Source organism: Patella vulgata, chromosome 4 (genome assembly GCF_932274485.2).
Source record: "Patella vulgata chromosome 4, xgPatVulg1.2, whole genome shotgun sequence".
Classification (NCBI taxonomy): Eukaryota; Metazoa; Mollusca; class Gastropoda; family Patellidae; genus Patella; species Patella vulgata.
Window position 1 is genome coordinate 74,832,368 of NC_065882.2, and position 24,819 is coordinate 74,857,186.

General features: G+C 37.1%; 2 long non-coding RNA genes across 2 annotated transcripts; both read left to right on the plus strand.

The window, feature by feature from the left end:
- Nucleotides 1-1,497: 1,497 nt before the first annotated feature.
- Nucleotides 1,498-5,314, plus strand: LOC130012536 (uncharacterized). Its single transcript, XR_008787980.1, has 4 exons — nucleotides 1,498-1,600; nucleotides 2,218-2,247; nucleotides 3,007-3,097; nucleotides 4,726-5,314. It is a non-coding gene; the product is annotated as an uncharacterized LOC130012536 (long non-coding RNA).
- Nucleotides 5,315-7,562: 2,248 nt separating this feature from the next.
- On the plus strand, nucleotides 7,563-10,433 carry LOC126819328 (uncharacterized). The gene is made up of 4 exons (XR_007679579.2): nucleotides 7,563-7,649; nucleotides 8,581-8,634; nucleotides 9,232-9,316; nucleotides 10,339-10,433. It is a non-coding gene; the product is annotated as an uncharacterized LOC126819328 (long non-coding RNA).
- Nucleotides 10,434-24,819: the final 14,386 nt, after the last annotated feature.

The following is a 24,819-nucleotide window of genomic DNA, read 5'->3' on the forward strand; positions in this document are numbered from 1 at the left end:
TTAAGGTTTTATTGGCTAAGCACGGTTTCCGGTGTTTTGGGGTTCCGTGAAATACATAACCATTTTGTCCGCCCGCGATCATTAACTTTGCGCTTTTGGTATTTGAAAGTTAATGTTCAATTTTTCAGTTTTGATTATTACAAGATGACAATATCAATCAAATTTATGCCACAATCCATCTTTATGAAGACACCAAACCATGCCACTTGAATAATTATTCAAGTCTGAATATCGAAAAAAACGACATTCGCCAATATAAAAAAACAAGGAAAAAGTGCAGTTTTAATGTGAATTCACTGCTCAGGGAAGCTCTATTATAATATCTTTAGGTTGTTTTAGAAAATCTATTCATTCGAATTATGTGTTTCGTAGACATTTGAGTAGCAGATATTGTATACAATATCCCCTATTTGGGACTTGGGTGCCTATACCCTTTTAAAAGACTAATTCCGATGTACTCACTATTATTAGTTAAAAAGACCTATTCAGTGACTTGGAAGCATACAATTTGTAGTGTGTGCCACGCGTATTCCACTAGATTGCGATAGTTTTATGCAAAAAGGTCAAAAATGCTAACTATCAACCATACAATATGCTGCATTACAGACTCCAGAATCCACCATCGCCTCTTTCGAATGGCTGGAAATTTGTGAATATGAAGGGTTTGTCTATATGATACACACACAGTACTCTATATCTAAGCGTTTAAAACAACTTCTAAGTCGTTATCTCCCAAATAACAAAACGTCTCAATCTGAGTGCACCAGTCCGATAGATGACCCAAAAAAACTCAGACTCTTAATGACGCATTTTCTGAGATTCAAGAGTCATACTATGGAATACATAATTATATAGTACATTAAAAATGTATTATGATAGCTGTAATATAAGAAGGATAAGTTTCATGGATATCTGGAACAATTTATGGTGGTATATACTATCTCCTTTCAAGTTAGCTTGGAAATGGCATATCTGCATTTATCGTCCCCCTGAACGACATATTACACGTGTATTAGACGAATACTTTTCGGGCCAATGTCTGTCGTCATTTTGGATTTTAGTGGCCATATTGGATCAACCGTTTGTGAAACAAATCGGAAACCGTCCAAAATGATTCGAGAGACCAACAAAACCTATAAAATGATATATTACAGTGGTCATTTAGCCAACAATATTTGTCACGGTCAGTTTCAAAACAAATTTTAGTCGTCATCTTGGATTTTCGGCTCTCCTGGAGTTAGTCCGTAGATTTCAGAGGTAGCAAACTACAGATATTTTCACTCTGGTCCCTTCTATCGGAAACCATCGTCAAACTTTGTTTGGTCACGGATCTGGGGGTTGTGCCCCGACTAATGGAGATGTTGAAATCAATCCACACAAAATACGTCTTATCGTCACTTCTGGGTGTCGCAACAGCTGGTTATCTATATATCTGGCAAGAAATCTTTTTTTTTTCTTTTTTTTTAAAAAAATCCCCTAAATAACAGATATTTACAACCAGAGCTGACCCCGTTTACTTACGAAGCAGTCTCATCTAAGGCAGACATCATGAAATTCGCTGTACTAGCCGTCGTGATTTGTGCCATGGTAGCTGTTGATGGTAAGTTTTGGATGTTTTAATACGTGGGCCCTTGCCACCCAAATTAAGAGTAATTTAGTTAGAATCATCTGGTTTTCACTGTCCCTGGCCTTTTTGTTGCTTTTTTACGTGGTTGGCAGCCAGCACATGACAGCCATCAATATGTCTAATATGTATGATGGACATTGCAGTTGGACTGGTGAATCCTGTAACACCATTGAATACTTTGACAAGTGAAGTACTGAAATCTTTAAGCATTTAGGAATGGGCTCGAAACACCATTTTTGCCACAAAAAGTCCAATTTTGTGGGGTTGTAAGATTTTCACAAAAATATTCGCCTTTGTCCGAAAGAGAACGTCTGGCAAAAATGAGCCATTTTGTCGTCAAAATCATTTATGCCTGGATAAGATCACTGGGAAAAATCGTCATTGTTATTTCAGTAGAATCTAGCATTTATTTTTGTAAAACTTGAAAATCGACATAAATACAATGAATGTCCTCACTATTCCTTGTTCTTTTGGCTTCCCTTTCTTTCGTTTCTTCCTCGGGTCTCGAGTTACAATTGTTCACAAGGTCTGTTCCATGCTCCGTATAGTTAATACAATCAATGTTCATTCATGATTAAATTATATTACAGGAGCACCTAGCAAAAGGCTACTTGATTTCGGTAAGTATATCACATTTCTTCCTGTCAAAGTTGTGGGTTGGGTGACCGGTGAGTGATCTGTTATTGAGTGAGTTTCGATGTCAGGCTTGTACGTGACAGAGTAGGGTATCCTGCCTAATCTCTTTGATTTTCGCCGTGTTGTCTGGTTACCTTAATCGTAGGATCCTGTGCGTGTTTGAATGAATAAAAATAAACCATATGGGGACAAACCATCATTAAATATTCATGATTTAGAGGACGAAGGATAACAGAGTTAACAGGTTGATTATATGTGCAGCGAAGAGTTTCTAGTATGCTACTTCAAGTTTGTCGATCTCAAAATTTTGGTGGTTAACCCTATTCAAAATTTGGTGCAACGAGGTGACCATTTGTTACTCTGTCTGTAGTGAAAAGCATTCAGCCCAACGAAGATTTGGGGAAAAGATGGAGCCGCCGGGCAAAGAGACAAAAATAACATTTGAAGACAATGGGAAAAGTAATGGTGGTCTACATCCTGTACGTTAAACCCCATATTATCTCCCTTCGCACGGTATTGAGCTATTTTCTCTAATTCACCTATCTGTGGTTGGTTGAATCTCATTATATTCTAATAATAAATGGGTTGCCCCTTTTTCCAATAATTCGCAGACAAACTTGTTTCTTTATTAACACCTTATTTTTTTAAAATTATGTGTTGATTAAATTGATTGAAAATATCTCACTCTCTCTCTCTCTCTCTCTCTCTCATACAATTTTTCCTTTGGATTTCTTGTTTTCCAGGTGGTTTAAATAACTGTCAAGTTACGGTAATGTGTTTCGTCAATCCATGTATGTTTGCTATGTGTCCTGGTAATCCTGGGGCTACCTGCAGGTAGGTGTTTAATATCTTATTTTTATATCAATACCATGCACTGGCAGGGTTAATGAAGACAGACATACACCATACTATTTGCTATGAGGGAAATTGTGCCCGGATAGCGGCACTACGGCCTACTCTTATATCGAATTACATCTGCTAAGGGATGTTTTACATGCACGCCAATGAGTACACGGGACCTCGTCCAAAATCTTCAAGATGAGACCTTTGGTTGAGGGGTAGTTTTAAGTCAATTTCTTAAACTAACTTAGTTTACGTAAACCCTAGATTTTTACAAAATATGGGCAAAAAAAAGTCGGTTTCGATTTAGCATTACGATCACCAAGCATATGCAACAGTGGTGTTTGTCTGGGTTTACTGTCTTTACAGATAAAATCTAATGTTTCAGTTTTATCGTATTGACTTTTGAATTAACAATATGGCTCTGGTACCAGTAGCAACTTTCTGTTATGGGAAATCTTCTTGTGAAACAGAGATGTTTCAAAATAGGCTTTCACTTCTCTAAACTGGGAAAGTGTATACAGTCGTTCGGAAGGGACGAAAATTAGTAGTTGTCTGAGCAAAATTCTCTTTCCTCGTATTGCATATGTAACAAGAAATACAAACCAGTATTTTGTTAAACCCATTTCATGACATCCAATGTTTTCGAATACATGCAATTTTTCAAAGTAAAAAGCATGTATTCTCAGAATGGACTAATAGATGAACATATCTAACTGCCTGCAAATAAAAATTATATTGTATTATATTCAATTCACGATTCCCTGGATAACTTTCTCGGTTCTAATATATATCATGGTTATGTCCCTACAAATGGAATTATTTTACGTAATGGATAAAGTTCGACTTCGGGGTTATGCTGGTCAAAGTAAAACTCCGGTTACGAAATCCGGTGTAAAAGAAACATCGAAGCCGCGCACCGTTGTCTTTGTTTTACGGTGTGTTTCTTCACGAGGGTTGTACTCTTTTCAGCATAAATCAAAAGTGTAATATCCCTCACTCGTCACAAGCAACTGCAAAATAACGTATAATAAAGCACCAAGTACACCTCAAATGCAGTTATTTTATAGGTTAAAGAAATTCGACGATAAAGGTTTAGAAATTAAAATATGTGACCAGTGTTGTATTATTATATGGGGTGGTGTGTGGGGATGGTCTAGTGGTTTAATACGTGTGCATGAAATCACAAGGTCTGTCATTAAGTCAAGTGGCGTGGTTTCGATTTGCCGCTTGAAACTGACAAGGAGTAGGGTCGCTTGTCCAATCTCGTGGACTTTCTCCGGTTTCCTCCCACTGCTAATGACCCCTACGCACACGTGAATTAAACTTCATTTCATTTCGGCTTATGCTGTACTATCTGTCATTGAGTCAACTGGCGTGGTTTCGTTTCCATGGTTTTTTGTACGTGACAAGTAGTAGTTTCGCCTGTCAAACCTCGTGGGTTTTCTCCGGGTCCTTCGGTTTCCTCCCACTGCTAAAGACCATACGTGCAAGCAAATTATTGAAATAAAATTGAACCATATGTTCGTCTCGAAATGACTTAGAGTGTCGAGTGGACGTTAAACCCCTCTCTCTCTCTCTCTCTCTGTTTTATTATAATAATGTGATTATTATTATTACAGACAAGGCTGTGCTTGTTCTGCTGTATGGACTGATACCTCTGGTAATACGATCACCTGTTGAAACTCCTGTTATATGTCTTAAAATACTTACAATAATTATATATCAATGTGTGAAATAAAAATTAAAAATTAATCACTGAATTTATAATTAGTTATATGTGATTAATCCAACTATATGTAATTGCCCCTGTTCCAATCTAAGTTTACCATTTTCCCACAATATACTCGTCATTTCACCTCACTCCTTAAATACATAATGACGTCATTTATACCAATTATTTCACAAATACGATCAGATGGTATATAATTCCCAAAGGTGTACAAGAAATAGCACTTGTCGTCCGGTCATGAACGGAACTTGTTATTCCCTTTTAAACCAATTCAGATTGAACCATAGTCAGGAAAGTATTTATAGTTTATTGGCTTATGTCCGGTTTCTATGGAATCAGTTCATTTGGAGGTGCAGACTTGAGTAACCTAGTGTTTGAAGATCCAAGATGGCGGTCAACGAATAATTGACCTATATTCTTCCCTGTGTTGTTTCTTCAGTTTAGTGCATAAGATAAATGCAAAGTACAAAAAAATAAACGACAGCCACCATCACTAACGTACTTCTTATTCATTTTACTGACATCATTCTTGGAAATTTATTATGGCCAATTGACAATAAGGACAAAAATGACCTTATAGGTGTTATATTTGCATTGTATCATCGATGCTTAAAGGGTGTATTGCTCTATTCTCTGGGACCTAAAAAAACATAATAATGTAATTTGACTGTACATAAAGTGATTAATGTTCAATTTTTGTGAAACAAATGTTGTAATTTCTATTCAATAATGTTCGGTGAAATAAATGAATAGCCCAACTGGAACGACAGTCGTTTACGCCTACTTATTCAATTCTACATTTATTACTCAGAAGTTTGTGAATCAGCCATTACTAATGACTTCCGCATTGTATTGAAGGATATATGTTTCTTTGTTCATTACAAATGGCGCCAGAAACCATAAAATACATGAATCATATACTGATTATAACATTAATGTCCATTAGTGTCATAAATACTTGATATTAGGATACTATATTTTCACGACAAGTTAATAACATCAATATTGATTGAAATATACCATTATTGAATTCTAATTCGTGTTTGTAATTATGAAAAGAATTGAGTCAGAGGTTTAGCTCCTATAAATATGTCACTAGGTCGTGTTCTTCTTGTAAATTATAATGTAATAGTTATTGTTTTGTATAGCAACATATTTTCGTTCACGGTAATATTCCATTCCTAAATTTGGAATATTGGCTGCGCGCAGACTGACTTTCACAATGGCGGGTCATTTCAAATGAATTTTGATTGGATTTTAGATCGCTAAATTCTACATGAAACTAGTGATGGATTATTATAAATTCCTTTTGGCGAACAAAGAAGAATCACGGCGAAAAATAGACGATAAAGACCCCAAAATAGACTTAGAACATTACTTGTGTATTGAATCCGTCAGTAACAAAGGAGAGCACCAGCTCTCTAAGAATTCGTTACTAAAGTAATTACATATTAACCTAAGAATTAGTCATCCAGAATGTTGAAAAATGTTGAAGGTATTATTTACTCTAGTGGTCAGTTACTTATTCCATACACAAGTGATCTGCATTCATAACTCTAGAAATAACACAGATTATAGGATAATCTCCCCTTGTTATCGCAGCATCGGTGTCTACACTGCATACAGTATACAATTACAGAGTTAAACACGCGTAAACGTCTAAACACCAGCTACCTCGTCCGTACTTTTAAATGCAGACACTGTACAATGAGTATACAAACTTAAACATTTGTAAAAAAAAAAAAAAAAAAAAACAGGTATCTCTTTATATCTTATTGAGTTCTAAAATTTTAATAATGATAGAAAATACAATTCACATACTTTTAAAGTCATAATTTAAAGTGGCGACTTATACGATTTCCGCATCGTCTCCAGATAATGTCTCGGCGAATTTTAAAGCGCTTCTGATCTCAAAACAAGAATGCACCCAGGAAAAATCCAGAAGTGTTCTTTATAAGCTAATCCCCAAGATAATTGATTGCCGGCTCTACTTTATGCCATTGGCATCTTTAACAATGCCTTATTGTTTTTGTCTAGGAAGACGGTCTTGGACGTTTGACCTACATGTACTGAGAAAATAGTGGGTTTTATTTATAAGAGGCAATCTCCTATTAGATTGGGCTAAACTATATACCGGAAAACAAACGGAAAACACCATGTCATACTGAATATTTAGTGTGTTTTCCAGTATTTAGTGTTTTCCGGTATTCAGTATAACATGGTGTTTTCCGGTAGTTTTCCGGTGTTTACCGGTATATAGTATTGCCGAAAACTATATATTCCTAGAAATACTAACAGAATTCTAACAGTTAAGATTTACTCAACTTTTAATCACTGTTAATGAGAAATATCTTTGATCCAGAAACACAAAACTTTGCACATAGTTTCTAATTGATTGAACAATCTGTACATGTACATCATTTTCCATTGAAATCAATGATCGTATAAACATTTATTTGTCTTGTTGTCCTTGAAAGATAATTATAACGAGAAGACATGAAATAAAATGGGTTAAACATCCTTCTTTTCTGCACCGACTTGGCTAATAAAGACGGACCGAACGGCATATTATATTTCAAAATAAATGGTTTTAATGTCCATTCAAAAAATAAATATATTCTTATCTTTATTGATGTCCGTCACAACAGCTGGTTATCTATATCTTTACCAAGAAAACTTTACATGAAAATAACTGTAATAGTATAGTTATAACCTGGACTGATTCAAGTCACATTAAACGAATACCATTCACGTAAGACACAATGAAGGTCATTGTACTCACCCTCCTCGTATGTGCTGTATTGGCTGTGAGTGGTAAGTATTGACCCTTTTTTTATGAAATCCTCATGATTACATTACTCGTATTGGTTCTATTAAAAAATAAATATTTCTTAAAACAAAAAAAATAATATATAGGTGCAGAATGTATTTTCTTTTGGTAAAACATATTCACCATCCTGCCCCCACCCCACCCCCGATGCATGCCATGTGTATTTGTGGTAAAATTAAAATGTATTCACCTTCCTGCCCACCCATTCGTCCAAGTGTATTTGTGGTAAAATTAAAATATATTCACCATCATGCCTACCCATTTGTCCATGTGTATTTGTAGTAAAATTAAAATACATTCATCCTGCCCACTATTCACCATCCGGTCCATCTATCTATTCGTCCACCTATTCACCATCCTCTTCACCCATTTACTATCCCGTCCATCTATTCACCATCATGTCCACCTTTTCACCACCCTATTCACCATCCTGTCGACCTATTCACCATCCTGTCCATCTATTCACCATCCTGTCGACCTATTCACCATCCTGTCCATCTATTCACCATCCTGTCTACCTATTCACCACCCTGTTCACCAATTTACCATCCGGTCCATCTATTCATCATCCGGTCCATCTATTCATCATCCTGCTCACCAATTCATCACCATGTCCACCCTTTCACCATCCTGTCCACCTATTCACCATCCTGTCCACCACCCTGTTCACCTATTTACCATCCTGTCCATCTATTCACCATCCTGTCCACCTATTCACCATCCTGTCCATCTATTCACCATCCTGTCGACCTATTCGCCACCCTATTCAAATATTCACCATCCTGTCGACCTATTCATCACCCTGTCCATCTATTCACCATCCTGTCCACCTATTCGTCCATGTGTATTTTTAGGAAGGATGTTTGATAATATAATGTGTAAAGAGTTTTTCGGATGAAATATAATAATTACTAGTTACAGGAGCACCACGCAAAAGACTTTTAGAATTCCTCTCGCATCTGGGTAACGGTAAGTTCTCCATTTTTTTCTTTAAAAGATAATATTACATTTGCAAATTACACTCTTAATCTTCTAGATTATCCTGCATTGTTTGAGTCGCTTGGATGAGACGAAAAACGGAAGTCCCGCAGACACATCGGTATGCCGATGTACGGGCATTCAACTATGCACATTGTATATATGCCACATGGCCGTCTTGATTACTTGCCGCGCGGCTGATACAGAACAAAATGATATTAAACCCCATTTCATTTCATTTCGGCTTATGCTGTACTACATAAGAACTATCTGTCATTGAGTCAACGCGTGTGGTTTCGATTCCCCGGTTGTACGTGACAAAGAGTAGTGTCGCCTGTCAAGACTCGTGGGTTTTCTCCGGGTCCTCCGGTTTCCTCCCACTGCTACAGACCCCTACGTACAAGCGAATTATTGAAATAAAATTGAACATTATGTTAGTCCCGAAATAACAGGGTCTCTCTCTCTCTCTCACACACACACACACACACATACATATAAAAACTACAACGCAGAGTAAAAGAATTGAGACGAAATCTAATTCGATATAGAATTTAACTTTTTACATGCTTTTCTTTTTTTTTCAATTAGGTGACAAAAATAATTGTCCAACAAAGTGTGCTACTGACCCCTGTAAAGTATGTACCTATCCCCAGGGTCATGGTGCCACTTGCAAGTAAATATATTAATAACATTTAATTATTCTGATACCGCACAAGCATGGACATAGACGGAATGGTGATTAAACTAGGATACAGGGTCGCAGTCAGTGAGGATATCGTCGACCTCATGTCACAAATTTCACAACTTTCACCGATGCCACAGACCCACAGTGCTTTGTTACAAGAGAGCGGCACAAAGAGGTCAACGGTTGATCGCAATAGAGTGTGCCAGTGATACTATCGTGGGCTTCAAATTACTAGACGACCTGGTGTAGAATTTTATTCCCTGTACTATGGAAGCGTATAGGGGTCAATAGCCCGCTAAATACCGCAATATTCAGTTGGTAATATGTATTTTTTAATGGTCGAGAGCGAGACATTAAGTAATATATTGTAACAACAAGAGGGCGTTAGGCCCGAGTGTTTTTACAATATATTACGCAATGTCTTAAGCTCGAGACCATTAAACGACTTAAAATACAGACACTCCGCACGTGCTTCTACAGTGAAATACGTCACGCGAGTCCAATATTTCACTAGTATAAATGTACGATCGGCAAGTTTCCCGTACGATTATTTGAAATAATGGTACGCCAACATCAAAGGGGGGCGTCACATCTGTATTTTTAGTCAACATATTGTGATTGTTCTGAAACATACAGTGTCCATCATAACACTCTGCATGACTTAAAACTGTCAACTGTCATACGCCAAAACAACAAATAAAACCCAATTATATGGACAATTTTATCCAAGAGATATCATAAGGTCTGTCATTGAGTCATCTGGCGTGATTTCGATTTTCCCCGTTTGTACGTGTCAAGGATTGGGGTCGCTTGGCCAACATCGGGGGTTTTCTCCGGTTCCTCTGGTTTGCTCCCACAGCTAAAGATTCCTACGCGTAAGCAAATTATTGAAATAAAATTACACTGTTAGTCCCGAAATGACCTAGTTTGTGTCGAGTGGACGTTAAACCCCATTTCTGTCTTTCTATTTATGTTTTCATTATTCTATATGGCCATTACTATCGTTACAGGAAAGGAAAATGTTGTACGGCTGTATGGACAGATGTTGCTGGGCATACACTAACTTGTTAAATCGTAGAAAACTGAAACTAATTGAAATAAATATTAACTCTAGTCTTTGTACTCACATTTGACCACATAATGTCGACACCGAAACCCGCCATTTTCCTTAACTTCACTCATGGTCCGTCATTTATATTGTTCACGGCTTCAACATGCATTATGCAAGAGCAAAATTTGCTTATTACAAGTCTTTCTTTAGGCCTGAAATGTTATCTAAATTATTAATTAGACATTAATTAACTTATCCAGACCATAATAAACTCTCGATGTCAAGGCTAGCCTTCGATGTTGGCTGGATTAGATTCCGATATGCCGCTTAACGGCCATTGATAATTAAATCAAAACAGTGGATAATCGAGACTATGCTGTTTATATTAATGATTTTAGTAATGATGACCGAGACTATGCAAAAATTTCACCCGCTTCTTTCTCGGCTCATAGTGGATCAATTTGACTGAAATTTTCAGCAAATTACCTTTACACTATCTAGTTTTTAACTATTATAGCGAGGACTGCCATCTCTTTATCGAATTTCCCATAATGTATCTTTAATCCTCGATATACAAATTCTCGACTTGGATTGATCAGTCTGAATAAAAAGATGCCCTTCAAAAGATTTCAGCGAAACTTAAAGATGGAACAGAATGGGTTTCCTCTGATAGTAAATATCGTCAGGAGTGGTTGCCAAATGTTGACAGGTTTTCAGTTCACCACATCTTTGTAAATACCGAACATACCAAAAAAGACCGGGGGTCGAAGATACCTATTAAAGGACAATATTGGTGCCAGTCATTATCACATAATGTGATAGAACTGGTTAAACACGTTCCAAATATTATTTTATCACAGTGACGAACGAAAAGGGAAAACACGAGTTATCCCTCTATATAACTGACTGAAGTGACGAGTGATAACAGATACACGGGCGAATTTCTGCTTACTAATAATTCCTTCGAAGACTAAAAGTTGTAGTGTGAGACTGTGAAAGAATATCCGACAATTCATATAAAAAATTGACTGTCACTAGATAAGAGAACATGAAAGACAAACAGAAAAAGTCCGTCCATTACCATATTTTTATAAGTATAGAATGAATAAACACAAGGGAATGTACGGACTATTTCTTTTTTCCCGTGTTCTCTTATCTAATGTCATTCAATTACTTATTTTGAATTGTCAGATATCCTCTTACAGTTTCATATAACAACTTTTGGTCTTCGAAGGAATTATTAGTGAGCAGAAATTCGCTCATGTATCTGTTACCACTCGTCATTTCAGTCAGTTATATAGAGGGATAACTCGTGTTTTACTTTTGCTTTCGTCACTTCCGATTGTTGAAAGATGTAATCATTGATTAGCTGACCAAAACAGAGAATGTGTTTATCACTGATTAGCTAACACATTAAATTAATAGGGTGTATCGTCTCACTGTCCTATTGATGTACACCAATTTTTTGGTATGTGTGGGGTTGGGGGTAATGTGGTCCCCCACATTTAAAAAAAAGTCTGTTAGAAACTCTAGTCTTTTGTGAAATATAGGGGTTTGGTGACCCAATAGCTTACCAGGTGCGTTTTAAATCGTGGCGTGGTTTCGATTCCCTGTCTCCGCTTGCTTCCCACTACTAAAGATACGTACGCGCAAGCAAATTATGGAAATAAATTCAACTGTTTGTTAGTCCCGACATGAGCTAGTTTGTTTCGAGTAGACGTTAACCCCTCCCCCCCACCCACTCACTCTATCTCTCTCCCTTACTCTCAATAACACATTCTCGGTAAAGGGGAGATGACTTAACAACGATAAGATGCGAAACGATAATTAATATAAATATTTTTTTATATCTCCTTTAACCGATGATTCAGACAAAATTTAAAAACGAAATCTAGCACGTTAACGAGACAATAGTTGATGAGGGCGTATACAAATAACGATCAGGCGGATTGAGAGAAAATCTATAGTTCAACCGTTCATTAAAAAACTGAACTTAAAGTTGACGAACAAAGATATTAGAAATGACCTAAATAACCGTTCATAATCCTTTCTTATACCAATCCACATGTTTTCTCAATATCCTACAATCATTTTTCATTTCAAAACTGTTTTTTGATTGACGTCTTTTTTACATTTATAGATTTTTATTTCTAGAAATCATAAAAAAACAATGAACACGAATATAATATAGTGTTTCACTGGAAGGGCGTAATTGAACCATATTGATTCTCGGGTCGTGTTTGTTTACTGCTCATTGATACGGTTCTGATCTCTAATGTTCTGGGGTCAGTTAAAGTAGCCGAGGTTAACGTGATTGATTGCATATAGAGCAAAGGAACTTTATTTCATGCATTTTATATATCTATTTTCCACACAATTCCTCGAAATCCATCGTCTTCCGTTGAAAGATATATTCCGTCCGTGATATTCATGCCATAGATCAGGCCTCTAGCTCACAAGAATTTACTCAAAATCATCTGCCTTATTTTAACTAAAATAGGGCCTTTTATAAAACCTTTGTTGTTTTAATGTATCAAATCGACGAATAAGAAATTATGTGAAATGTTTTGTGTTTTTGGATCAAAGATATTTCTCATAAACAGTGAATGAAAGTTGAGTAAATTCTTAACTAACTAATGTTTTGTAAACTCGGGACCTGATCTTAAACTTAATTTATTCTAACAAGATCGTTTTTTCTAATACATTTTTAACACTTGACCAAAGAAACAAGGATATTCTAATTTGATACCTAGCACTGTCAGAAGTTATCAGACACGATGAAGTGATCAAATACATCACGCATCGATCTACAGTAATGTCATTAGAAACCGAACAAAAATAACAATGGTTGCTACTTTAAAACTGGTTTTCTTTTTACCAGAAATACAATTATTAATTTCATTGACCAATTCAACCTACTTTCGCCTTACTGTATATTTTTTAATAGATTGTAATAATATAACAGTGCCGGTTTTCAGAGAAAGAACTATTTCAAATAACGCGAGTGATTGATTGTTTGTGATTTAAAATTGATAAATATATCACTGCCTTGTGTTTCTAGTAGCCATATTTATTCAAAAGTAAAGATAAATGTCACTAGATTATTGTCAATATGTGTGTCTTGGTAGTTATTGGGGTTATTGACTGGGTTACATGTTTAGTTCATGCAACGCTGGTAAAAACAAAAAGGAAGCGTCAGTCCATCTTGTTGTAGACAAAACCCATTGCTGCATTGATTTGCACGTTACAAAGAACTTGCAAGCTGTGCAAAATATATTTGTCATCATAGTACACCACTACGTTTTCAATTGCCGGCTTGGTGCAGTAAAGTAGGAACGGAGACTCGTTTATATTTACGATGATGACAGTTATATTCAATGGTAGAACAAGCAAAGATCCCTAGGCGGTGGCAAAGCATCGCATCACAATAAACAATAAGCATGAGTTAATTACAAGAGAGAGGGGGGGTGGAGAGAGGGGGTATAAAACACGTATTTTCTTCTGTCAAACCTGACACAATGTTATCTCCATTGAGATACGCAGTAGCAGTTACCCCCCCCCCCCTCTGTGGCTCGCGTTTAAATAAACTATACATTTTCGACAATCTCTTAATCCGTGCTTGTTCGAGTTACACACAAAAGTATAGCGCAGTAAAACACTGTATCATATCGACATTTTTTATTAGTCGACAAGTGAACGTAGCCGACCAATGAAATCAGTCACCTGTAATTATTATCTGTTGTAGCAATGACTAATGAACTGAAGAAACTATTTGTAAATCAGGATGTTAAGAATATATCTTCAAAAGAAATGTTTTTAAATATTGTAATACTCTTGCTAATTGTCTTTTAAACATGTTAAAACGAAGGAGACGGTTAATCAAACATTATGCAAGAGCTAAATCTGATTATTGCAAGTCTTTATTTAGGCTTCAGATGTCATAGAAATTATAAATTAGATCTTTATTTACACAACAAGCACATAATCAACTTTGTAGACCCACGGATGGCTTGGATTCGGCTTGGATTTAAACAGGATTTCGTTGATTGATTAAATTTTTAAATGGCTTCGTAAGCGGAGATTAACCGTTACGTTGACGTCATACTCCCGGAAATAGTTTTAGATCGAGGCTAAATGATAGATTGTACGAAGCGAGGCCGCTGTTGAGCGAGGCCGCATGTCAGTCAATTTGATTGAAAGTTCGATATATACGGCCTTGATATTATGTTTAGTTGTGGTTAAAATGAGAGTTTGGATGTCGGTATTATAGGCTACGCTCTTTTGTCACTTGCGTTTACAGAAAAATTATAGAAATTTATAAACATCGCAGCTAACATCACCCCAGTTGAATTGCAGCTCCATTGGATCACTGTTCGGGAGTTACGCAGGCCTACCAGTTACAGTACAAGAGTACACGCAGGCTAACAATAAGTCGGCTATAATTATGCCTCATTGATTTGGTCCATTCATTTCAAACTTTCGCTTCTTATCTATATATTAAAAGTCTTATTTTTAATTTGTAGTAAAAATAAATGTGATACGAATTGAATTGCAACCCCGTCTCAAACCACCGCCATTGAAAACGTTACTTGATAATCGAGATTATGTAGGTGGAGTTAACGCCTGTCAATCAAACGTTCGTCCATTCTCGGAGACGGTGAACAGAGAGTTGACTCCTATTTCTAGTCAAAAATTACAACAGTGATAACTTTGTTCAGAATAAAGTAATTTGACTGAAATTTTCAATATATTCTTCTTTCATCATCTATTTTTGATCTGTTATAGCAAGAATGGCCAACTCTCTATTAAAATCTCCCATAATGTATCTTTAATCTAAATGTATTTTATTACTTTATTAATTATATTTAATTATTTAGTATTTTTAATGATTTGATTTTAGAACAAAGTGTCCCGTAAGTCGGTATGGGCTGGACACTGCTATTATTGTATGCATTGTGTGACACTATAATAAACAAATTACTTACTTACTGATTTATTACTTCATTGTTTTTGTGCGTATCGGGTGGACGAGGAACCCAAGGCTCGAGTTTCAAATCAATAAATCCGTTTACTTCCTGTGTTATTACACGATCGTCTTCAAGGTCACGTCTCATCAATACACATAATGAGCATACGTTTTTCACACATTAATTGTCAATGACATCAACCGCGGATCAGGCTAATCTTGCATTTACTGTTAACGTGGCTCTGAGGGATTTAGACGAATTAGTGAGAGCTAATTTTCGAAAGATCACGACGAGGTATATCAACCCTTTGTGAGTTGTAAGGATAATGGATGATATAAATTGTGACTGATTTAAAGATACATTATGGGAGATAAGCTAAAGGGATGGCAGTTCTCACTATGATAGTTAAAAACTAGATAGTGTAAAGGTAATTTGCTGAAAATTTCAGTCAAATTGATCCACTATGAGCCGAGATCGAAGCGGGTGAAATTTTCGCATAGTCTCGGTCATCATTACTTAAATCATTAATATAAACAGCATAGTCTCGATTATCCATTGTTTTGATTTAATTATCTTACCAAATGATTGACGCTCGGCACCAAGGTAAAAGACACGTTCGTTTAAAATAGTTGCCTATATCAAATGCATCCTTTATATAAAATAATATTCTGAGTACAAAAATGTAAAAGCCCTAAAGCTATATTTATCTTAACTTGACCCGACTTCAGTTTTCTTCAAGTATAAATTGATAGAAATGAAATGAAATGGTGTTCAATTTCCTACTTCTCTGCACCAACTAGCTAGGCTAATGAAGACGGATATACATGTATATATAAATTGAAGGACTGCAATCTTTTCAGTAATCTGCCCGAGAGTGTTGGCCATATATTGGTCTAATTTTTTATTGTCTTTTACTGTGACTTCAAAGCCCTAAGCCTCGAACCCAATTAGAATTCCATTTTGATATAATCGCTTGATATGTGCATCAAGTCTATTCCACAAAACTGCGCAAAATATCTGAAAAATGCTATCTTCATATTTGGCTTAAATTGTATGGCACTGGCATATGTGGGTGATGAAAGGAGAAAGTTTCTTGAAGATGAATTCTGTGGGCCACGAGTGTGGATTATAGCTTAGTCTATAGGGGATTTTAAATTAGTGAATGTTTTTATATTTGTCATGATGGCGGGTGGTATTAATGTCAATCTGCAACGTCGATTATCTCGTCGGTATAATGATGACGATTTATTTCTTCAGAAAATAGCTAAGAACTAAATTTACCTTCCATTTGCTCCTTTTTTTATTCCAGGAATGCATTGATTGTTTTTAGATTTCTAAACAAAAAATGGTTTGGCTTCTTTGATGTTAGGATTTAAGTTTGAAGTTTTTCAGTGGCTATCATCCTTAATCCACGCATTTCAGGTTATTCTTCCGTTAAAGATGTTTAATCAATACAAAAGCTAGAGAGTTCATTAAACCTGGATGAAAATGGCTTTCAATGTCATTATTACTAACACCAGGGCATGTCGCAAAGATGAGCTTCGAACTTAATTCGCCATTAAACTTCTAGCACATTTTCTTTTTGATAGTGTTTAACAAAATTTGACCACCCTACTCGGCCGTTGTTGTGACGAAGGGAATTGGCAGAAAAGAGCTGTATTGTTTTTAGCGTATATGGTTATCTCAACGTGTGATCATTAGGTCAAAACTTTCTAGAGCCGGAGTGACTCAATGAGTAAGACGCGGGCCCACTAACCTGGAGGTCCCGGGTTCCTTTGTTTTTCCCTCGTGGTTTCATTTTGCCAGCGGTATACGACGCAGGGCCTAACAAGAGACAACGTATAGTCGTTGAGTGGTACAAAAAAAACGAGTTCTCGTATACACTTTTGAGTCCCGTAAAGAACCGTTCTGGGTTATTTTAAAAATTCCTTAATGACTTTGTTAACATTTACAAAAACTTCAATAAAAATAAAAGAATAATTCATATCATCTAACTCCAAAATTTGAAACTGTAAAATGGCATATAATATTATAAAGAGAGAGAGAGAGAAATGGGGTTTAACGTCCACTCGACACAAACTAGGTCATTTCGGGACTAACATATGGTTTAATTTTATTTCAATAATTCGCTTGCGCATAGGGGTCTTTAGCAGTGGGAGGAAACCGGAGGACCCGGAGAAAACCCATGAGGTTGGACAGGCGACCCTACTCCTTGTCACGTACAACCGGGGATTCGAAACCACGCCAGTCGACTCAATGACAGACTTTATGATACAGCGCGCGCACGCTAACCGTTCAGCCACCCCCCCCCCCCATATAATATTATAAACAAACAAACGAAATTTAAAAGTAAAAATATGAACAAGGTGTATGAGTCAAACTTATGTGCAGTAAATATTCGCATGGCTACTGCTATCATTGACAGGGATGACCAAACCATATCACAGAGTATTAGGAAAGTCTTCTAAAAGATGACTGCCTTCAACAAATGACGTCATATCACGCGGCGTCAATCATTGGCTCAATGGCGCGTTCATTGTTTACATAAGAGTTACAGATTCGAGCAGAATGGCGCCTTTTACTCATTTTAATACCCATTTACACTAAAATAGGAAATAATTTTTACCTACTTCAAACGTCTTTATTTGTTTTCTAATACATAACAAAATGTTTTAGAATTTAATTTGTCGCAGGAAAAAAGTTAATATTTATGGCTTATTAAGTCGCATCGATATCATCCTTATCAGTGATTGTCGCCGCCTAGCGAATATTCACTGCTGATGACATCGGGGCGAGTGCATAAGGAAAAAAATTATAAGGTTATTTGAAGTATATGTGAATATGAACTATGTCATATTTAGTGTGCGCGTGTACATAAATTGGTACAAGGTGACAATTGACCAGTTTGTATTACTACATCCAATGTAAACAAAGCATGCATGTGACGATGGTTTTTAACAGTTTATTCGGTTTTGTTACACTTTCAAAAATGCATTTTTTTCCATCAAAATGAGCTGTTCACGAGTACTTGAATTAAATAACAAGTACAGGCAACATTAGTTGGATGGTCGAATGGTTAGCGCTTGCGCGTTGTGTCATAAGGTCTGTCATTGAGTCAACTGGCGTGGTTTCGATTCCCTGGTTGTACGTGACGAGGAGTAGGGTTGCCTGTCTAACCTCATGTGTTTTTTCCGGGTCCTCCGGTTTCCTTCCACTGCTAAAGACCCCTACGCACAAGCGAATTATTGAAATAAAATTGAACCATGTGTTAGTCCCGAAATGACCTAGTTTGTAACGAGTGGACGTTAAACACCATTTCTCTCTCTTTTTCACAGTATTCCTGTGGCTTTATCCATCAGTTTTCGGTCTTTTGCGCCCACAAAATGTGTAAACTTAACGGTTATCAGTTTCAAGATGATCTGTATTTACAGCTATTTCATTTTAATATTTCACTGTAGGCCTAAGCCTATAAAGAAAAAAGAAAAAAGAAAAGAGAAAGAAAGGAGAGGGGGGGGAAAGAAAGAAGAAAGGAAGAAGAGGACAGGACACAGGCTGTGTCCTGTCCTCTCCTTCCTTATTTCCTAATGATAGTGCTCTTAGGTCATTCTGTTATCTAATTGTATCAGGAAATCAAAGATTTGCCTTCTGCTTTGGTCTGAAATGCTTGGAAAATGGGTTTGCGGTTGTCAATTTTCAAAATTTTCCCCAGACCCTCCTCGGACGTTCGCGCGCCTTTGGCGCGCTCGTGACGGGTACCTTAGTGTGGGCCTGGGTCAATGACCTGACAGATGGGCCTTCGGCCCACCAGTCCGGCACTGTCTTTATTTATAAATGTATATATAACTCCATATGCTCCCAGATACATCTAGCCATCTCCTGATAATTCGATTAAGAATCTAACATAAATAACTCCGTTGCCGTGGGACGAAAATAAAATACATTGCTGGCAATTAAGAGTGGTTGATTGTAAATAATCATGTGACGCAGATGTTCTAATTCTATAGCCTTCCCATCTTTATGACCAGGGTACTCTCATATTTATTACCAGATGATGACAGAATAAACTAAACTGAGACGCAGTAAAAACCCGCCACCGATTCCACTGTAAGTACTGACGTGATTTTTTTGCATGGTTGTAATATGGACATTCACTGACAACAGTAAATCAAAAACAACGAAAGGAGGTCCTTAAAAAGGAGTAAAAAGACGTTAAAGTTTTTGTCCAGTTCTAGCAGCAACACGCCATGCGAGGTCATCGCATGGAGGAGGAAAGCCACCGAGTTATCGTTTCAGTACTTCTCTTGAGTCTCAATATATATGGGCTTTTTCCCCGCCCTCCGGTTTCCGTTCACTGCTAAAGACCCTTACGCACAGCAAATTATTGAAATAAAATTAAACCATATGTTAGTCCCAAAATGACCTAGTTTGTGTCGAGTGGACGTTAAAACCGACTTCTCTCTCTCTGATTCCTAAATTAGTTTAATAAGATCTAATCTGTGGACACACCTAAAAATGCGAACACGGCGATAAACCAGAGATTGTCTGATGAATAGAGTAAGTTTCATCAAAGAAATATGATATGATACGTTGATTCCCCACTACTTGTACGTGATACGGACTGGGTTCGCGTGTCCAATCGCGTGGGTTTTCTCCGGATCCCCCGGTTTCCTCCCACTGCTAAAGATCCCTACGCGCTAGTTTGTGTCGAGTAAACGTTACAGGAGAGAATACCAAAACCAGGTACGTTTAAATACAAAAGTACAACAACACCATGCGAACTGTTTCAGATCACGAGGTATGTCATAGATTCAACCGTTACCGTCCCCTCTCTCCAAACTACAGGACAGAATGTCATCGACAGTAAAAACAGAGTATGTTTAAATATAAAACACCATGCGAACTGTTTCAGATCATGAGGTTTGTCATAGATTCAACCGTACATTAGCTGAAAATAAGAATGGAGATTTTTTTAAGGAAGATGAAAAACATGAAACAATTAAAAATAAAACTACATTTAGAAAGATGAAAAATATGAAAAAATAAAATTAAAACAGTACATTTCAATGTGGACCTCACAACTGTTTGACAACAGAAATGCATTTATAAGTGCAATATTTTAAACAAACATATTTAAATCATTATGAAAATAAAGAATCAGAAGCCATATAATGTAGGTTGTTTTGGTTTATGTGGTTCGTGATTGATCAATTTATCATACTTTTCTTTAATTATTTCTGCAACATCTTAAGAGAGAGAGAGGGAGAGAGAGAGAGAAATGGGGTTTAACGTCCACTTGACACAAACTAGGTCATTTCGGGACTAACATGTGGTTTTATTTTATTTCAAGAATTCGCTTGCGTGTAGGGGTCTTTAGCAGTGGGAGGAAACCGGAGGACCCGGAGAAAACCCACGAGGTTGGACAGGCGTCCCTACTCCTTGCCACGTACAACCGGGGATTCGAAACCACGCCAGTTGACTCAATGACAGGCTTTATGATACAGCGCGCGCACGCTAACCATTCAGCCATCCAACCCCCCATGCAACATCTTAAACAAGCTCAGTCATATTTATTCACACTGACCGAAAGTGATAACAATGTGAATGAAAATACTAAAACATGTAGTCTTTCCGAGCAGTATTATTCCTCATGTGAAATTGCCCGACAAGGACAGTTGTCTAGTCGTTCGGATGGGACGAAAAACTGGGGTCCCGTGTTTACATCGGCGTGTACGTAAAAAATTTCTTGGCAGTTGAAATTCGATATAAGAGAAGGCCATAGTGCCGCTACCCGGGCAAAACTTCCCTCATAGCACACTGTACGGCGTATGCCCGTCTTCACTAGCCCAGTCGGCGCAGAACAGTAGGAAGTTAAACCCCATTTCATTTCATTTATTTTCATCTGAAATTAAACAATCCAACAATCATTTCGGGAGTCACGGTTGTTTGGTAGCGCAGGATTGATCATGGTGTTGAACAAGAAAAGTTCATCAATATTGTCCAGTCTGGTGCATGTCGGCAGGGCAAGGAAGGGCATGTCCGCAATCGGATGTGACGTGTATACCACTAGCAGAACGTTAAAGATCCCCCGATTAATGGTAACCTTTTCTTGTCACAGAATACAATTATCATTTAAAAATTCCACGTCACCGTAACATTTAGAGGTCCTATACATCATTTTGTGGGTGCAGGACGGAGGGTCTGACAAGGACGGCTGTCAAGTCGTTCGGTGGGACGAAAAACCTAGGTCCTGTGTACACATTAGCGTGCACGTAAAAGATGCCGTAAGAGTGGGCCGTAGTGGTGCTGTCCGAGTAAAATTCTCTCTTCCCACACTGTATGGCGTTAGCCCGTCTTCATTAGCCAAGTTCGAGGCAGAACAGTAGGACGTTAAACTCCATTTCGTTCATTTTGTGGTTAGTCAGCGATTACAGTTGCACTTTCATGGGTCATTTACAACCACAAGCCATTTTAAGAGGGAATAGGTCTTTAATATATTCGGCCCTCGCGGTCATTTGAAACAGATATCAAATTCCCTATCACACAATTACAGCACGTGTGTTTTTTATATAATGGTATCTGTCTGGATCTTTGAATGAAAAAAGAAATTATCAATGGGTTTAAATGATCGTGGGCTGATAGTAAGACTTACACAGCAGCTTATACTGAAGATGAATGACAGAGCACGTGTTAAGCTTCCTAAAGATCGAGGACTATATTCCACTTGATTTATTTTATATGATTGATCTATTCTATTACCACGCACATTTACCAACTAATGCAATGATATGTATCTTAATCCGGTTTATGTCATCGACCGAGATAACATGGTATTATCAGTACACGCTATACAATCCTTACATATACTGTTATAATTCTTATTGGTCTACATGGGTAGTTAACTGTTGCATCACCAGGTCAGTGCCCGTTCAGACGCTTATTTTTAAACCAGTTCATAATTGCTGGGGTTTTTAAGACAGCATCGTGTTGCGTTCACACGTACTATAAGCCAAACTAGTTTAACTATTCTGACCTCTTCGGTCGGAGGTTAGAGTTAATTGCGCATGGGTAGCTTCATATTCTTTATTCGGTTCTCGCACGCTTTAGATAACATTGGCACAGTCTGACCCCGATATTTTCACAGGAATGTAACTTACTGCGTACTGCGCATGCTCAAAGCAAACCCGTTCAGAGGGCTAAGATGAACCGGTTTAAAATAAAAAGCCTTCTCGAAGACAGGTCGCGAGCTGGGTTTTTAAACTGGTTTATTTGCCCCACATGCGCATTTAGACGCTTAAGTTCAACTGGTTTAACGATCCCCGGGGTTTTTAAATCAGTTCAACTTAAGCGTCTGAACGGGCTTTTATTTCACGAAATTTTAACTAAAGATAAAATCCAAATTTTAGTAGATACTTCAACTTTGATTGGCTAAGCACTAAAATCAATCTAATATTATCCAATCAAATTACTAAAATTTGTATTTATCTTATTTAAAATTTTGTGAAACAGGCCCCTGACCCTATTTTGCTGCTGATCCCCGGTTCGTAGTTAGTTTTCATCTTTACCTTTTTCACTACCCCCTCATCAGAATTCTACTAATCATTGTTAGGCCAAATTTAGCAAAGACAGATAAAACATGGTAAATTGAAATACATCTATAACTACTATGGGGTAAATTTCGGTCGTAAATCGACTAAGAATTATGTAGACACCTGTTCCGGGATTTCCCACACATCGTTCTAGTCACATTTGTGTTTGAACTTTGTGCAGTCTTAGTTTGTATTTTCATCGAAGTATTCTCGTTTTGTTTATTATGTTTATAAGTTGCTGTCCAACCTCGTGGGTTTTCTCCGGGTCTTCCGGTTTCCTCCCACTGCTAAAAACCCCTACGCGCAAGCGAATTATTGAAATGACCTAGTTTGTGTCGAGTGGACGTTAAACCCCATTTCTCTCTCTCTCTCTTATAAGTTGCTCTGCAGTTTTCTTGGATGTTTATTGGGATAATCCGTGAAATATCAAAGGAGATTCGGTCAGCAATTCTTGGCCTATTACTTTCCTTACATTGATAATATAAACAATCATCCTTTCCTGTAGCAATTCCTACTTTCCAACTTTGTAATGATTTTGTACCCGTGCACATAAAAAATATGTTAATTTTAAAAAAAAAAAACCTAAAACATAGCATGTTTACTTCTGTATCCTAAACTAAACTGTAAAACATGTTTAAATGAAGAAAATCAATAAACGTTCCTGCTTAAAAAAATGGCAGCTTGTTTATTTGTGAATTCTGTATTTTATATTATAAATCTATTATATCCACTACACGATTCATTTCATTTAACTAACAAAATAACTAGAAACTATAAATTACAAAATCAACGCTTTAAATAACTCAAAACAATTACATAAGGATAATAACTGCTATATCAAAAATAGAACTGATATCACAATCCATATAGAATAACCCCCATTTCATTTCAAGAAGAATCACAAAATAACTAGAAACTATAAATGATAAAATCAACTCTTTAAATAACTCAGAACAATTACATAACGATAACAGCTACATGTATATCAAAAATAGAACTATCGTCATAATCCTATCACGTTGTGCAGTGATAAAAAAAATGGAATTGTGGAGTTTTAATGCTTTAAATATCCCGTCACATTAATTCCTTAAGAGAAATCATTTTATTCATTTTCAGTGAATAATATCTCTATTCCTATGCAATATGTCGGGTGTTAATGGTTACATTTTTTTTATTAAAGCCCTTAAGACATTCAACGATAGCCGTATAAGACATCCCAATTACATGATGAAGTATGTGGTAGGTTCGTTCGTTCGTTCTTGGTGTTTAACGTCTGCTTCCACATAAGTGATATCGCAGACAAGACATAGGAGAGCCGAAGCTGATTCCTGTTTTTTAGAATATGATTTTGCAATCTTTCCAATTGGCTTTAGGCCATGGATTTGGTTTAGTTGGAAGTTCTTCCCTTTATTTAATATAAAACATATCGTTTGGTAGATGATCTCGTCTGCTTCTGGATTGGTAGATGTCATCGTGGCCTCCCCTTACTCCACTATCCCACTCTCTGGGTTTGGTATCAGTTTTATTTGCGGAATAGTGTTTAGGTGCTGAGTTCGTCTGACCGTAACTCCCCCTTACTCCACTATCCTGCTAGTTTGGTAGATGTCATCTTTGTGGGGTTTGTGTTTAGGTGCCAGGCCCGTCTTATCGTGACCTCCCCTTACTCCACTATCCCACTCTGTAGGTTTGGTGTCTGTTTTTGGTGGAATAGTGTTTAGATGCCGAGTCCGTCTGATCGTGACTCCGCCTTACTCCACTATCCTGCCAGTTTGGTATAAATCCCCTGTGTAGTTTAGTGTTTAGATGCCGGGCCCTTTTAACCGTGACCCCCTCTTACTTCACTATTCTACTTAGTCCAACTGTGTCCATTAGGGCGTGGATTTGTTC